Source organism: Ochotona curzoniae, unplaced genomic scaffold (assembly GCF_017591425.1).
Source record: "Ochotona curzoniae isolate NIBS_2020 unplaced genomic scaffold, NIBS_Ocur_1.0 contig_1482, whole genome shotgun sequence".
NCBI lineage: Eukaryota > Metazoa > Chordata > Mammalia > Lagomorpha > Ochotonidae > Ochotona > Ochotona curzoniae.
In genome coordinates, this window is record NW_024465100.1 from 590,962 (window position 1) to 608,720 (window position 17,759).

Genomic DNA, 17,759 nt, shown 5'->3' on the forward strand with positions numbered 1-17,759 from the left:
GTTGCTGTGTTGTGAGATGCCCTCCTACAGGGAAACAGGAAAATGTAGCATCAGGTGGACACTTCTGAGGGGAGTGGGACCAGCTCCTGTAGTCTGTCTCTCTGCTTCTCTTGCCTCGTGTGCTGGGACACTGCAGCCAAATCGTCAGCTTTCTCCTCTGTTCTTGCAGCTCCCTTCTGGCTCCGGACGTGTCTGTGAGCTGGCTCTTTGCCCAATCCATTACACACAGGTGGGGCTTCTGGTAACCGGTCTCCTTGACCCCAACTGTGTGATTTGTGGGAATTCCCTCCACAGCTTGAGGTGTGCTTGCCTTTCCTGTAACCTGCAAAAATTACAATCTGCATTTTCCTCTCTCTCTCTCTCTCTCTCTCCCTCTCTCTCTCTCAGTTGTCCACTGGGCTCAAGGCTTTACAGAGTCGGTTGATCTGCTTGGGCAGGCCATGCTCTCCTCCAGCAGCTGGCCCCACAGCACATGCACAATTAATACTGCATTAATTAATTAGGGGGGAGTGCAGTTGGCAAGGGAACGAAGGCTTTCAGCTTCTAAAAGTGAAAGCTTTGATGCTGAGCTTACAGCACATTTCCATCCGCCCCATCCAGCAGAGGGAATCTGGCGTTTATCTCATCCGCCGGGCAGGAATACTCACACCCAAGGAGCTGTTGCTAAAGAGTTGACTCGGATCATCCGCTCATTGTCAAGGGCTGTCAAAAAGGACGTGAAGTTAAGGAGAAAAGGCTTGCCCAAAGCAGCCATGAAGATTACTACAACTGATGAGCATTCTTTTTATTAAATGCTGAGAGGAGAGAGAGAGGGAGGGAGCGAGATGGATTGATTTTTCCATCTGCCGATGCACTTCCCGAATGCCTGCAGTAGCCAGCACCAGGGTAAGCTGAAGGCAGGCACTTTTCCACAAGGTGGCAAGGACCCAAGTGCTTGAGCCATCCCTTGTGTGCATCCACTGGAAGCTGGAGGAGAAGCAGAGGAACTGGGTATGAAGCCAGACACTCCACAAGTGGGTGGGGGGAATCCCAAGTGCCAAATGCCCACCCCAGTGACAAGCGTTTCTGTTTCCCAAAAGTGGCTCTTGGATCACCATTAGAGAATCCAATCAGAATGAATGATTTCAGTGCCAGCCTCCTAGGGAGTGGACTCCCCTCCTCCCTCCTTGGTACATGAAGTTTAAGTCCATAGACCTGCCGCTCTGATGCGTTGGGAGCTTCCTCCACCTGGGGCATGGTCTCCTGCTAGATGCAAATCAAGTAGGGGAGAAAGCCCCTTCTTTTCTTTTTCATCCTGACTCCTTCTAGGCTGCTGCTCTGGGAGTTGTGAACTCCTGCGAGCACCCCTTTCACTTCCCGTGTGGGATGGCAAGGTAGCCACCCTGCAAATTCCCCACTGGATAGGCAGTTCTTCCCCTATTCACAGCTTCGCCAAGCATTTATTTTGTGTGGGGGCCTGGCTGACCTGAAGGTTTGGTCATGATTCATATATCACCTTGGTATTCAGGGCTTTACGTCAAGGTCTTGTAGGACCGCAGAAGTAGAAATCCCCAGGAGACATACTTCTTATTGTAGCCCGAGGGCTTATAATGCAATGTCCTGAAGGAATATGGAGAAGAATTTTGGTGGCCCACAAAAACCTAAATGGATGCACAGTTGGATTTTTACTCAAATGTATTTTGGACCTTGGCATGGGAATAAGGATTTTTTTTTCTTCTGATTTCTAGGCAGAGGTACCGTTTTGTTTCACTGAGTGCAAGTACATGTGTGTATATACATGTGTGTGCATGTGTGTGGCCCAAAGCTGGGGTTGTCTCAAAGCCATGTTTCCAGAAATGTGCTGTGCAAAGCTTTCTCTGATGTGCTTACCACCCAAGAACTTGAGGGAGAGAACTTCATGAAACACAATTGGATCTTATAACATTGGCATTGTATAGACAGCTGTGTAGCTGCCTGACATCTGATAGTTCTTCATTTGCCAGAGCATTGGGATTCAGACAGTGATTGGTTTCCATGCTTTTATTGTCTGGATGACATTACTCGGGATCCAGTGTTGGAGGGTTACAGTTATCTGTGAACAAGGCCAGCACTATATATAAGAAGGGAATGTGGCTACCCATTGGCACTGAGTTACAGTGCCACGAACATAAATATCTCGAGATGAGCTACCCTACTGTCTGATAGCCTACCATTAAGGGGGATTCCTTTTGAGTCAAGCACCGTTTCTACCTGGCTCCATTTTTTTTTCTATTATTTATTTGAGAAGGAGAGAAATAGATAACAAGCTGCCATGAGAGGTTGGGAGCTACCTGTCAAAGGGGGAATTTTGCAGGGTGGCTATTCTGCCATCCCACACGGGAGGTGCAAAGGGTGTTTGTAGGAGTTCAGGACTCCCAGACCATGAGCCTGGAAGGAATCGGGGGAGACCGTTCACTCCCCAAATATATGCATGACCCCTGGCTTGAGCCAAAACCAAGAGCAAGACACTCAATTCAAGTCTTCTATGTGGGTGACAGGGACCTGATGACTTGATCCATCTCTGCTGCCTCCAGGGTCTGCATCAGTAGGAGCTGGGGTGAGGTAGCGTCAGGAGCCAGGGTTTGAACCCAGGTACTCGGATGTGAGAGTTGAGCATCCTAAGCAGCATCTCAATCTCTAGGGTAGACGTCTACCACTAGCTCCACTTTAAAAAAATCAATAGCTGTGATACAGACAATGTCGTGAATAGAGGCAACTCATCCTTCAGATCCCTAATATCTTAGCAAAATTACCAAATCTTTTAAAATAAAAGGACAGGGGCCAGCATGGAAAATCAAAGGAGAAGGTAGAGTTGTGAATAAATCCCTGCATTTTGCTTAGAGCAGATGTTCTCATTAGAAGAGAGGGACAGAGGCAAGTTGGAAAAGCCAGGCCCTTTACTGGGTATGCAACCTGAGCCCAAGACCAAGGTCAGCAGGCTGCTACTTAACCTTGATCTTGAGACATGTCCAGGTCAATCGAAGTTGGGCCTCCTCTAGTCCGTGGTGAGACTGAGACTGTGCAGGAATCATGAGTTTGTTATAAACCAACTGTCAGCTGCTCTGAGTGTCTTTAACTCTGGGTGACTAAATGTTCCAGTACAGCACCCAGACCTGATGTATAAGTGACCTGTTGATCCAGATTTAAAGCTCATTGGCTTGGGGCCATTTTGACCCTTGGGGAGACCTTTGAAGGGGCTACCAGGGCTCGAGGGGAGACTTAAAGGATTCACAGAAACAAGGAGTGAAAAGAATAATTCATTTTGGGTACAAAAATGTTGACATCTGTTCACAGATTTCTCCGTAGTATGCATTTTTTGAGGACCTTCTTGGCCTAGATGGCAGGATTTTTAAAAATTTTTTGGCAGCACTTTGCTATGTATGTGACAGTGTAGAAGTGTGTGCGGTTTGGTGGAAGCCCCTTTGCAGCTCTGCTTATGGAGGAATAACCCCCATTCACCGAGTGCTTAGAGTAGGCCCTTTCACCGTGGGTTCTATCCTTCAGTCTCACGATGGTCCTTGGAACTGAGGATGCTCCCAGACAGGAAGTCAGGTTTCATAGGATGAAGGACCCTAGCCACAGGCACAGAGCTCATAGCCTGTTGAGTAGCTCCCCTGGAGAGTACTCTGTGCCTCTTCGCCCAGTCCGAGCCCAAGTTCCATTCTCTCGGCCAACGTGGATCGTAGTGCCAGGTCGTCCTCTGAGATCCAAGTAGGGAAACTTTCATGGGTTTTAAGGAAATCAATAACTAACTAAAGCAATAAAGCCACTCCACTGAAAACATGCACCACAACCCAAAATGTCGCATTGACCTAACCGGATCCCAGAGGGCTGGCGGATTCTTGGTAGTTGCAGAAAGATTGCTCTGTTTGCTGGAGTGTTGGCACATGATCATGTGCTGTGATCAGCTCTCACCCTGGCCCTCCCAGCACAGTGCAGTTGCAAACGGAGACCCAAGGCTGTCTTGCTTTCCCATTTATCTGTATCTTTCTATTCCATGGTTTGAGGTAGGAGTCTTTCAGAAAGTTTATACGAAAAGCAGTGGAATTAAGGGGAACATTGATTTTGGTGCAAAGTAATTTGAAGTGTGTGTAGTTTTTTTTTTTTTTCACAGTATGCATCTCCCACGTACTTTTTAAAGAAATGTTTTAAAAATTATGTGTTTTATGTGAAAGGCAAAGTTCCAGAGAGGGAAAGGCAGAGAGAGAAGTCTTCCACCTCTGATTTGCTCCTCAGGTGGCCCTGATGGCTGGGCCTGGTCAGCCTGAAGCCAAGAATCAGGAGCTACTTGTAGGTCTCCCGTGTGGATGAGGGGCCCAAATGCTTAGGGCATCTTCTTCTGTTTCCCCAGCATTGCCAGGGAGTTTAATTGAAAGTAGAGGAGCTGGGATTTGAAATGATGCCCATATGGCATGCTGACACCCTGGGCAGTGGTTTAACATACTGTGCGACAATGCTGGCCCCAGATATTTTTTTAACTAAAAAAAAATTAAAGATTTATTTATTTTTATTGGAAAATCAGATATACAGAGAGAAGGAGAAACACAGAGGAAGAACTTCCATCTGCTGATTCACTTGCCAAGTGGCCACACTGGCCAGAGTTAAGCCATTCCAAAGCCAGGAGCCAGGAACTTCCTCTTGGTCTTCCAGGCAGGTGCAGAGTCCCAAGGCCTTGGACTCAACTGCTTTCCCAGGCCACAGGCAGGGAGCTGGATGAGAAGCAGGGCTGCTGGGACACAAACTAGCACCTATATGGGATTCTGGCCTGTGCAAGGCTAGGACTTGAACTGCTAGGCTACCTGACCAGGCCCCACTGCTGGTTCCTCTTCTGGCTGCTCCACTTGCCATCCAGCTTGTGGCCTGGGAAAGCAGTAGAGGATGGCTCAAAGTCCTGGTACGTGGCACCCATATGGGAGACCCAGAAGAAGCTCCTGGCACCTGGTTTTTGATCAGCTTAGCTCCTGCCATTGCGGCTACTTAGGGAGTGAAACAGTGGATAGAAGATCTTTCTGTCTTTTCTCTCTGTATATCTGCCTTTCCAATAAAAATAAACTTTCTAAAAAAATGTGCAAGTTTACCTTTCAAGACATTATTCATTGACTTATTTATGAGAGAGAGCTTTGATCCATTGGTTCACTCCCCGCAGGTGGCCGCAACAGCCAGGACTGGGCCTCAGACCAAAGCGCAGAGCCAGGAACTCAGTCCAGGCCCCCCACGAGAGTGCCAGTGACCCACACCCTTGAGCTGTGACTGACCGCTGCTCAGATGTGCTTGAGCGGAAGCTGGAGCTGGGAGCCAGAGCTCAGTATTCAGCCCAACCACTCTGAGATGAGATACGGACGTCTGAGCCAGAGTCAAGCTCCATGGCTACCCCTACCCCTAATTTTAATTTCATTTTACCCTGAATTATTGGAGGGTACCCTTGTAGAGTTCAAAGTTCCATCCCAACCCCTCTCTTTGTTCTCTGAGTCTTTGTTTTCCTTCTTGCCACTTGGTGTTTGCAATAAGGCCATTTGAAGTGGAAAATGAAAACCGCAACCCCTGAGTCTGGCATCTTCTGTCCATGGCTGAGCTTCATCAAAGCGTGTGTGTGTTGCTGCTCCCTTCAGCACAGTTGCTCCAAGCCGTGCTCAGCGTGTTGGAGGGCTTTCTGTTTCCTTAAGCTGTAGTTTGAAATGGCCCTTCTCTGCCTGTATTTTACTTCAGATCTTCCCAGGTAAGGTTTGGGTGGCAACCAGAAACAAAACCTGCCACCCACCCTAAGATGAAAGGTGTTTGCCAAGAGAAGAGCTTTAGGAGAGAATTGGATTCCCTAGTGTGTGTTCTTGCACCCTGTTGATCTGAAGTCCTGCAGTCTCCTTGCTAAGAGGGGGGTGTGTGTGTGTGTATGTGTGTGTGTGTGTGTGTGTGGTTGGTGGGGAAGCAGCATAGGTGCTGTGGGCCCAGTTGTCAGGTGCATGGCACCATGGGAGGCATTTTTGGGGTACATGCACTTGCCCCCTCTGTTCCTGCAAGCTGCAGGTCTTGGTTCCACGTTGGGAGCTAAGCCACTGCCGTCTCGCGGGAGGTGAGAGAGAGCAGCCCCACAGGAAAGGAAGAGGGGAGGAAGAGGGGGCCCGGCTCGGTAGCCGCCTGTCGGGGGGCAGAGCGCCTGTTTATCCCAGTGTCCCCGGCAGCAGCAGCAGCAGCAGCCAGCCAGGGGTGTTTTCAGGACTCAGCTGCCAAAGTTTTCTTGAAACAGCTCTGCTCAAAGGCATATGCTGGGCTCACTTCTGAGGGAAATTTCCTTTTTGGGGAAGTTGCAGCAAAGGAATTTCCTGTGTGGGCAGACAGAGCTTCCTGACTTGAAGGCTTCTTGGAAGGGAAACAGTTTCATAATGAAATGACAAATTAAAGACATACCAGCCGGGTTGACTTCAAAACAGCTATTGAGAGTACAGGCAAAGCCCTATTATACTCCCTCACAGAACAGAAATAAATCCCATCGTGACAGGTTTCTGTGCGCCGGATTACATGCGTGCCCCTGCGCCCTCCTTCCACGGCTCTCCAATCCCCTGCCGCCTCCCACCCCGCCAGGAGCTGCCACCAGCCCTCCTCGTGTCAGCTCCCCGGAGTGGCTGGCTGCGAGGCTCTTGAGCGTGACCCTCCCTGCCTTGCCTTGTGGCTCTGCCCATCGCTGACCTCTGCAGAGGCACCGTGCTGCCAGAACTCACTGAATGACCTCTTGCCTCCCTTTTTGACATGGAGCCATCAGTGCTGGAAGATGTGTTGAACAGTAGGGATGGGCGGGTGGGGGGAGCAGTCTTTTTTTCAGGCGGGCCTGTAACAGCAGCAGTCTCCACATACGTGCCATGCCATGCCATGCCATGCCATTCTGGTCAGGGCAGGAGACGCGAAGCCCTTGCTTGGCTGAGGGAGTGGGGCTGTCAGTTGAGCAGATGGTATTCTGCTACCTGCAGTTATAAGGAGCCATGAGAATGTCCGTGGAAATGGAGTTAAAAGTTGTTACTTATTTTAGTCCCAGTTGCTGCTGTTGTTGTTTAGTCCATGCCTGGTTTTTAAGATATTAAGCTCATTCCAGTAACTTTTTGTGGAATCTTAAAATCAAAGAATACACTTCATCTTACTTTTTCTTTTTAAAGGTTTATTTGTTTTTATTGCAAAGTCAGATATACAGAGAGAAGGAGAGACAGAGAGGAAGATCTTCCATCCGATGATTCACTCCCCAAGTGACTGCAACTGTGCTGCGCCGATCCAAAGCCAGGAGCCAGGAACTTCCTCCAGGTCTCCCACATGGGTGCAGGGTCCCAAGGCTTTGGGCCATCCTCGACTGCTTTCCCAGCCCACAAGCAGGGAGCTGGATGGGAAGTGGAGCTACCAGAATTAGAATTGGCGCCCATTTGGGATTCTGGCACATGCAAGGCAAGGACTTTAGCTGCTAGGCTGCCGCGCCAGGCCCTACTTTTTCTTTTAGTTATCACAGATACCCTAATATTTATAAGTTGGTGTGTGTGTGTGAGAGAGAAAGAGAATGGAAGAAGAAACAGTGATGGAGGTATCATTTAGGGTGGTGCTTGAGAATGACTCTTATTCGATATGATGTAGGTTTCATGGACTAGAAAAGGCTGTTTGGACGTCTGATGTCTAAATTCACACGCAGTTCCAGCAGCATGCAGCTAACAGTGTAACCTTGAACGAATCACTTAACATCGTGACCTTGGTTCCTTGACCTCGATAGTGAGGAATACAGTACCCTTTTCGAGTTCTTGCAAAGAAATATCATTTTGATTTCAACAAGCCCTGGCCCACTCCTTTAAAGCCTTGGTACTTGCCATGAAAGCGTGGTTGGGATCTTTGAGGACTGGCATACAACATTGGGCCGAAACAGCAGGGGTGAGTCTGTAGGCGAATTTGGCAAATATTGATTAGACTGCAATTCTGTGCCTGCAACATGGCCGGGCCTGGTGGGGAGGAACGAAGCGTGACGTGGAGAACAGCCATGCGATGCAGTAGAGAGAATCTTGAACTTCACAGTATGAGGCCAGGCCTGTTTCCTGGCTGTCGATGGCTCCGTCATGTGGGGGGCAGCAGCCTGACCTCTCTCCACTCCAGTCATTCTGTCAGACTCTCACTGTCTCGTTGAAATCAGCTACCCAGCTCTGACACTGTGTTCGGTTTTGAGAGGCCCCCTGCCTTTTACAGGGTTTTTTTTTCCTAAAGGGAAGAACTATTCATTATCATAGTTTGCCTGATAAATAATCTTACATAAAAAAGATAGGCCTTTGCATAGCTGATATAAATAGGAAAAATGATTGCTTGCCCAGGTTTGTCATCTGTAGCTGTTTGGGGGGTTTCTGAGTGACACTTGATCTAATTGATCTTGGGTTAGTTTCATCAAGCGAAGTTGTCTCAGGGCTTTGGTTTACCTTCCCCACCTGTTCCGAGGGACACTCGAGATTTCATCAAGCGACTGTTGGTTTAAGTCATCCCCTTATGGGCATCTTTGTTCAGACAAGCTTCTGTGTTGGGGTTCGATGGTGACTGGTCTTGCTGAGATGGTATCCAGTGCTGATGATAACGTGATTTTAGAACTGCCATGTTCTTCCTCCAATTTCCATTTCCTCCTCCTCAAAGGGTTCTTAGGGATATTGGCCTCAAAGCAAAGCATAGCCACTTTGAGAAAACTGTAATAGCAGACAAATTATACGATGATCATTTATTGGACGTGTAGTACTATTGGGTGGTTCAATGAATCGTCTCATGAGTTTTATCCTTCCAACAAGTTTGGCCGGCAGTTGATAAAATCTGCACAGATATAGAAATGGGGCTTTGGAAATGCCAAGTCCTTTGCTCACAGCCACAGAACTGGCTGGTGGAACAGCCTGAATTTGAGCCCTGTCTAGCTGCTGTGGAGTTTCAGTGTATCCTCTTGGTGTCATTATGAAATCAATGCTGAGAAGTGAAGTCAGACCCACCCCAGGCCTCTCGAAGAGAAGCATCGCTACCCCACGATTTTCCTACCCTGGCAGTGGCAGGAAAGCTTGAACCTTGCCTCGGTAGAGAAAAGCATGCCTGCGTGATCACCTGAGCGTGACTGCTGCTCCGCCTCTGGGCAGAGTCTGCTCTGGTTGTCATAGGATAGACGGGGCCTGAATCCTTCAGTCTGGCCAGGCCTTGTGCGTTAGCAGAGATCTGACCACATTCCACGTAGCCAGGAGTGGAGCAGGCTCCTGGCTGTACACTTTTCCTCGTGAAACTCCTTAGGAATATCCTTTGTGGCTTCCCCCGAATGGCAGTTCGTATCTTACTGTGCTCAGCCAGCACGGAGGAAGAAACCACTGAAGTCAGGGCTACAAAACCAGCGATGAGCACAGTGGTACTGAGTCCAAGAGAGCAAAAAACGTGGGTGATCATTCAGCAAAAAGCATCCTCTATGAAGGATCTAGCATACCTTCTAGAACGGGAGTTATAGGAAGTAAATTTCCCAAACTCACATAGTGTAGCTCTCCACAGGATGTACGTTTCTTCTTGACTCTGTGTTTGATTTTATGAGCTGTCCTAAGTAAGTAAGCTCTTTAGTGTATGCCCTATTGTTTAAGTCCAAAGTTTGTTTGTTTTTCACTTACCCAATGGTGGCATAGTGCTCGGGAATTAATTTTTCTTCCTCATTCTCATTTTTAATCTCACTTTTTTCCTTCCCTGTAGAATACAGACTTTCAAGATAATTTTTCAATCCAGGCCAAAATATCTTTTTCTCAGTTTACTTCTGTTTAAAGTACAGAAAACATCCGGGAGAAGAACTGAGGGAAAAAATAGGATTCTTCTGACCCCTAACCATAGGAGAATCGCCATGCTGTGGTCTTTGATATGTGTAACACACACACTACAGAGCGAGGGAAGCCAGGGGGCCATTTCTCCTGTGAAGAAATCTAATTTCTCCTTGTAGTCTTTCACGGGCCTCCAGCAACCCATGGAGTCATTTAAAAAATTCCTTTCCTTTGTTGGTTTATTTCCCACTTGGGTTTAAGTTAGGGGAAAACAAGGAAATGCTCTTGAAGCACCATGACCAACTCTCCCCTCTCATTTGCTCTTTTCCTGTTCTGGTGAGGAAAAGTCGGGGGAGGCGGAAGAGGTTGCTGGGTTTATCATTCCTTTTGTTTGCAAGGGTGGCACTTCATAGTTTGGAATCTTAGCAATGGGTGTGCATTTCCTGTCCCCAGAGAGACGCCGAGGCACAGAAGCAGCAGCCCACGTTCACGGTGGACACTCACGGAAAGGAAGAACCGTGTCCTTTGTCCATCTCGGGCTCATTGAATGTTTAAAATACTTTAAAAATTAAACCTGACCTAGACCTGTTCTAGAAGGCACTGTAGACCCGTGCCTTGATATGGTCCTCTCTGATGCTTGGGCAAGGAAGCTGTGTGGACTTGTGCAAATCAAGGCAGAGCCGTGCCTGTGTAGCACCCTCCCCAGGGAGCCAGCACACCTGCACAGCACCCAGAAGGACTCTGGCTCGCTTGGTCTGCTGACCCCCATCAAGTCCATCTGCTTCTTCTGTTGGAGAGCGATTGTGACAGTAATACCATCGATCTGCCCATGCAGGGACTCCAGTTTCTGGAAAAGTAGCAACCTTTTCATAGGGTTTGGCAGCAGCTAATATCTTAATGTTCCACTGCAGAAAATCATTAGGTGGTGGGCACTGAGGCCCGCAGTGAGCCCTGCCACATTTTACTTGTGGTTCCTTCTCCACTAATAACTGAGTTCATCATCCTAACCCAAGGGAGCCAGATGAACTTGGTTGTTTTGAAGTCTCAAGGTACCTTTGCGGTAATTCCCTCTTCGCCTGTGACTAGGTGTACTTTTATTGACATTTAAAAGTCAACCTCTCAGCACTTCCTAGCTAAATCCCGGCAGAGAGGACCTTTAAGCTGGTGGGAGCAGAGGGGTAGAGGGTAGAGAAACCTTGTGGGAGTCAGAGTGGGATCCTGTGTGTGTGGCTGGTGGCAGGTCTGTGTGTTACCAGAGTGATCTCCATAGTAACAGATCAACATGGCACCAGCGACAGCTCCACACTCACAGCCTTAGGTTCCCATGAGAAAGTGGATTCTCGCAGCAGACGAGATGAAGAAATGTAGAAATGTGGATGCACAACCCCTCCCTCGTGGAGTTTGAACTGTGAAGCTTCAGTTCATCTAGCCAGTGGCATGTCCTGTACGACCACGTGGGTCTCTGAGTAAACCAAGACTTTTCAGAGAACCCCCAGTGTTCAGCCGAATTTCAGCCGTTTTAAACAGTTGAGCGCATAAACAAAAAGAGTCTGGAAGCCCCCCGGATAAATCCTGTGATAAGAGTTCTCCACCTCCAAGGCTGGGTCTGAAATGCCTAGCAGGCCTAATAAATGATCACCCAATTAAACTGAAAGCCCTGGGCATGGTACTCCGACAGGAAAACAGGTGGCTGATTGAATGTAGGACATCGCATGTATGGTAGGGTCATGACTGTGGCAAGAAACACTTTCCGACACCTGGAAAGTAGAAGCCGGGAGTTAGCTCCTTTGGAAATTCATCCCTGAAAGTAACAACCCAACATGCGGAGGCTGCACCTGCCAACAGAGGAATTCTTTTTTTTTTTTTTTTTTTCTGTAGCCTTGGTCACAAAAGGTTATTTGTGTGCTGGAAGAAATCGGCCATCATTGGTTTATCTTAAGCCACAGGAGAACATTTTGTGAATTCAGAAGAGCAATTATGTAATTGGGTAATTTCATGAACCTCTTCCCTGGGGAATCCTGTGACTCAGTGGTGGAAGGTATCAGAGCAGTAGAAGTTTTTGGTGTCTTTCCTGGCAGATCTGCGGTCCCGTGCTGGGCTTGGCTGAGCACTGATGGGGGATTTCTTTGATTGGGTGATGGTTTCTACTGTGAACATTTCAAGGGGACCATTTTTTTTTAACATATGGATCATTCCTGCTCCCCTGCCCCCCACCAAGGAGTTCTGTTCTAGAGGCATGAAGGAATGAGGGAGTGAAACCCACATGAAGTTGGGGCAGTAACTGCCTGTTGCCTCTAAAAGGGCAGTGATGGACTTGGCATTAACTAAAACAATCGCCAGCTTCTTTCTATCACCAAGTCGGAGTATTTCTGAACAGCCCTTGGCGTGCTCAGAACACTGAGAAGGGAGAACTGTGGAGCTAATCTCAGCGATTCTCACCGGTCCGTCTTTAACCCCCCCCGTACTGTGAGGTTTTTATTCTACAATCATCGTGTCAGATGATCTTTTAGAGTGCCCATGTCATAATGCTGGTTCTAAGATTAGTCTTAGGAAGGTCTGAGTTGAGGATTCTTGTCAGAAGTATTTTAATCTTGTTTCTCCCTGGTTACTTTTTTTAAAGTATACTTTGTTGGCACAAAAAATGTGTTTTAACTCAAATGTATATACACATGCACACACACACACACACACACACACATATATATATATAAGTAAATTATACCTAAGTCTCAATTGTGCCAAGATTTGCTGAGAGTGGGAAAGTTCTTGAAGTGATGTCAGGGTAAACAAGATGGCAGAGTGGAACTTGAGAAGTTTCCTTATTGTGCAATTCAAGTTCCAGAACATGACATTGTCTAGGTCAAGTGTAAATATACATTATTTTATTGTTGTCTGCTGGTTTAAATTGTTTATTCTACTTACAAGGAAGAGGTCTTTGATAGCCAGGAGCCTTTTTAGGTAACAGGGCATACGCTGCACACTTTCTTTGCTGCAAAATGCAAACCTGCCCACCCACCGAAGCCTGGAGTCCCCACGCTAGGTCTGAAGGGAGCCCCCGCTCCCCGTGGGGCGTGCTGGAGTGTGCACACAGGGACTGGCATCAGGGTCCATAATGAAGATGGGCATGTGGGTGTGAAACCAATGTGAAGTCATTTATTGGAAAGGGAGTGACGCTGCGTGTTATTCAGAGCAACATACAGATTTTATACTTACAAATGCTTTCTGAGAAAGTGGTTTTTAATCAGTCAAATTAGGACTTTTCATTCTAGCACCAAATCTTACACTGTATTGGTGATGCCTTTGTGAAATGTCTCCACCTTCATTCTAAGTGGAAAATCAATTTCCGTGTAAACGAAATTTAGAAAGATGACTTCACTTGGAAATTTATCTAAATTCTTTAGGGCAGGGGTATTAAGGATATTAACTGTAATATGTTACTTAGCTTATTGCCTAGAATAAAGTATTTCATTTAGGAAGCCTTTACCCTTTCTGTTACAGTCATATGTATTTTGAACTAAAAAACAAAAAGCTCAGATCTTATATTTTGCTGTAGCATAGATACATAAATGATGTATACCATTCACCAGACATTTCTGCCTATTATCTTACTCAGACTTGTCTGTAATAAATGGAATTGGCGTAGATGCTGTGTTTTATTCTGACCAATGAATACAGCTGACTAAAGCTGACTGTGGTCTCCTGCAAATAGTAGCATAGAACCCAGTTGCATAAAACAAATGTAAGATCAGACCGAGGGGGGGAGGCCTCCGGGACTGGGCAGGTCCGGCACCCAGCCACCGCCCTCATTGGGCGGTGAAGGGGATTTGGGAGGGGCGCGACCTTGGGCCTGGGAATTTTAAACCTCCAGCTGCCTCCTGGCAGCTGGTGGGTCTCAGGACGGGGCGTCTCACGCCTGGATCCCGGACGGCCGCCATGGGCACATGGTGAGCCGTCCTCCCCGGGCCTGCTGGGTTTCGGGGGCCGCTTCCTTCGGGGTGAGTAGACCGAGGGGGGGAGGCCTCCGGGACTGGGCAGGTCTGGCACCCAGCCACCGCCCTCATTGGGCGGTGAAGGGGATTTGGGAGGGGCGCGACCTTGGGCCTGGGAATTTTAAACCTCCAGCTGCCTCCTGGCAGCTGGTGGGTCTCAGGACGGGGCGTCTCACGCCTGGATCCCGGACGGCCGCCATGGGCACATGGTGAGCCGTCCTCCCCGGGCCTGCTGGGTTTCGGGGGCCGCTTCCTTCGGGGTGAGTAGACCGAGGGGGGGAGGCCTCCGGGACTGGGCAGGTCCGGCACCCAGCCACCGCCCTCATTGGGCGGTGAAGGGGATTTGGGAGGGGCGCGACCTTGGGCCTGGGAATTTTAAACCTCCAGCTGCCTCCTGGCAGCTGGTGGGTCTCAGGACGGGGCGTCTCATGCCTGGATTCCGGACGGCCGCCATGGGCACATGGTGAGCCGTTCTCGGGCGGCCAGTGCGCCATTGGTGCCAGGCTCCGCCTGCTGGCCGCCCGGCTGGGGAGCTCTGGGGATTTGGTTCTTTGAGTTGCTGCTTAATTAGCTCCAGGTTGAACCCATTGTGCTTCTTGGACCTGAAAGAGGCAGTAACTCTTCCTTAGCAAAACTTGTAATCACTAATAATTCTGAGCACCAAATACCAGTCATGCAGAAGCTATGGCTTGGGGCTTGCCCTGCACAAGTAGCTCCAACAGTTGGCCAATGTGTCAACTGGTAATGGAACAGAGTAGATTAGGCACGACTGAGCAAACCTTAGCCCACAAGTAAAACTAGAAACCAGGAGGGAGCAGAGGTCATGCCGAGCTAGGCTCTTGTACCTGCTGGTCTGTGGGAGCCTGGGACGCTGAGTCACAGTGTCTAAGGCAGAGTTCGGGACAGGGGAGGGGTTATGCCAAGCTGAGTCAGAGCATCCATTGGCAGGCATGTGATCTATGCCTGGGAACGGACCCGGTTGGGGAGCAAAGGGGACAACCCTAGCTGGGCTGAGGTTCCCACCAAGAGGCGCGTGGCCTGGAAGGGGGCTGCGTTCTGATCTGGAAACAGTTGTAGTCTCCCTTGGCACAAGTGTGGACTGGGATTGGATGCACCGAACTGGGCCGGACCCCGACTCCCCCTGGTGTTCTGGAGGACCAGGGCAGATGTGGGATGGACTAGGCAGGGTCTCAAACCCCTACTGAGCCATGTGTGAGCCATACGTGGGTATGGACAAACCATGGCTGGGCTGGAACATCCAACAGCAAGCACCAGATTGGGTTGAAGGCCAGTCAGGAAAAGCCACAGTTCCTGCTATGACAGGAGGTGGACTGAGTAGGGTTGGCTCATGGACCCACTGGTAAGCGTGAAACCTGGCATTGGGAGAGGTTCTGATGGAGGAGCCTGGGCAACTCCTCTGGCAGGACACAGACCCAGCAGGTAAACGCAAGAAACATGATAGGAAACAGCCCAGAAAAGGCCATGGAAACCTACCCACTGGCATACAGTTGGCAGACGTGGGGGCAAGACCAGGCTGAATCTGTCCACATCATCCACTGGCAAATCCAGGCACCAGTGTGGGTCGACCCAGGGTCGGTCGCAACAAAGACTAGTGCACATTATGGAATGCCGAGGTGAGGTTGCCTGTACCAGAAGGGACCGCAGCGCCCAACCAGCCTGAGAACAAGAAAGGAAGTGGGCAGAGCTGGCAGGGGAATAAGGGAGGGTTCCTTTGCTGGACAGCTACTTCCGCAGGAGAGCATGGGCTGGGATGGGGGCAGACCAGACTAGGCAGAGCTACCACACCTGTGCGCCTCATGTGGACTAGATCAGGGAAAAGCCAGGCTGGGCGGATTATTCCTACTGGTGCAAACAAAATTAAAGTGGGCGAGGTTTGTTTGGGCAGCATCAACTGGAATCTGGGAGTGGGAGAGGCCTGGGAGGGAAATAGTGGGCTCATCCCTCTTGGGTTACCACTTCCACGGGAGGACATAAAACTAAGACAGCGGCTGGGGTGGAATGGGATGTGGGACAGACTGGATTACTGCTACACTTACTGGCAAACCAGGGTAGGGGGTGGGCCTGGTTGGGGTTATTGTGGGTCGCTCCAACCTAGGCTACAGCTCCCGCTGGTTTATGTGAGGGCCAAGTATGTGCTGGGCAGAACCAGACTGGACTGCAACACCCATTGGCTCCAGTGGAAGACGGGAGTGAACACAGAACCAACCCAGGAATTGCAACCACCAGCTGATTGGAGCGATGGACGGTGCCAGGCCCTGTACTTGTTAGCACATACAAGAAGTTTCTTTGGAGATCTTCCTAATCTAAATGCTGGACTCAGAACCATAACAAAGAAAAGAGCGAAGACAGACCGGGTCAACCAACCATCTAAGCTATGATGGACTATGTCAATCAGTGGATTTTTCAAAGACCTCATAGTGCTTGGAGCGGCAAGATTGACAGCGATTCATAACTGTTGCAATATCAAAACCACTTGAGCAAGAACCTCAGAGCATGCCCTACACCCGGGACTTGGGGAGGGTGGGAAATTGGGTGGGCCTTCTCCCTTAAAACCCCCCTTTTAAACATGAAGGTAACAATATGGAAAACATATTAGTATTATCCACTTTCCTGTAGCCCTTGAACCTTCTTACCCTAATTAACTATGTAAAGAATGTCAAAATAAAATTTATTAAAAAAAAAAAAAAAAAATGTAAGATCCCAAGCTTAGCCGAGGAAAGCAACTACTTTTGTGATAACAAAGAAGCAGACACCATTTCTCACGAGACTGTACAAGTTGTATATTACATCTGATTTCTAAGATAGCTTACTTGGTTGCCTTTATGAAAACCGAGCTTAGAAATTTTCCTTTGCAAAAAAAAGTCATGTGAGATAATGCCTTGATTAATGTTTTGAATAACGTCAAGAAATTGCTTAATTAAAATTGTTAAACTGGAAAGGGATTGGGGCATTGTCGTCCTTGTTCTTACATTCTAAGATCTGCTTACTAAACTTTAATTTTTAAGTTGGTTGATATAATAGAAATTGAACAATGCCAACAAAAGGCCATTGTGTATGGGGATGCAGCACGATATATTGGAACTGTGAGTTGGGAAAGTACTGTTGAGTCTGATGATTTACTGTTCTGGGTGCTCTACCCAGCAGTGACAGAGAATGTCAAGAGGGTGGAGACTGACACCGTCAGCACACCTGAGTAGGGACCCGGAGACTAGACACCAAGGAAAAAAGACTGTTGGGTGCAGGACCCAAATGCCAGGCCAGTGGAGGAGGGGGTTGGCAGAACTTCAGAAGAGGGAAGAAAAGGAAAGGTGTGTGTTCGTTAATTTTTGCTTTTAATGTAGGGGGGACAGTTCGTTGGGAAGGGAGAGCATGTGGGGAGGCTCTGGGCAGGCAGGTCCTGGATGGCAGGGCATCCTTCCAAGATAGCTGACCGCTAGGATTTAATGTTGACCTGAAAATGACCTTGTGGCTTGTGGGACTGTAGAGAGACCCTTCCTTTTTACCACCCAAGGGAATTTACCATGGAACATTGGGTCTTGGTGTGGATGGAAGAACTCAGAAAGCCAAGGGCTCAGTGTGGACCAAGGTGTGTTGGACTCTGCCTTTGTCCCAGGCTGCTGTTTTGACCTGTGTCCTGTGGGGATAGGAAGGACCAGGATGGATGATGTTTTCAAGTGTGGTTGCAAAGCCTTGTTGCTTCTTTTGATACCTCTGCTCCTCTTCCCCCACCCAGAGAAAGAAATACACATAAGCCATATGCAGGTTTCTGCCCGCAACAGCCTATCCTGAATCGATTTGAAACCTAGTACCAGTGAGCTTAATTCCACACACCACTTTTCTAGGAGAAATGATCTAGGAAAATAGACTTGGACCTCTGAGTCTGGGGGATCTGTATCCTAGAGTCCTACTAAACACAGGTATAAAAAGAAGTATTTGACGAAAGTGTCACGCTTGAACTGAGTAT

At 48.6% G+C, this 17,759-nt stretch overlaps 1 protein-coding gene across 2 annotated transcripts in view; it reads left to right on the forward strand.

Moving 5' to 3' along the window:
* ETV6 (ETS variant transcription factor 6) overlaps positions 1-17,759 on the forward strand; it is a 233,133-nt gene that overhangs the window by 105,665 nt on the left and 109,709 nt on the right. The window lies entirely within an intron of this gene.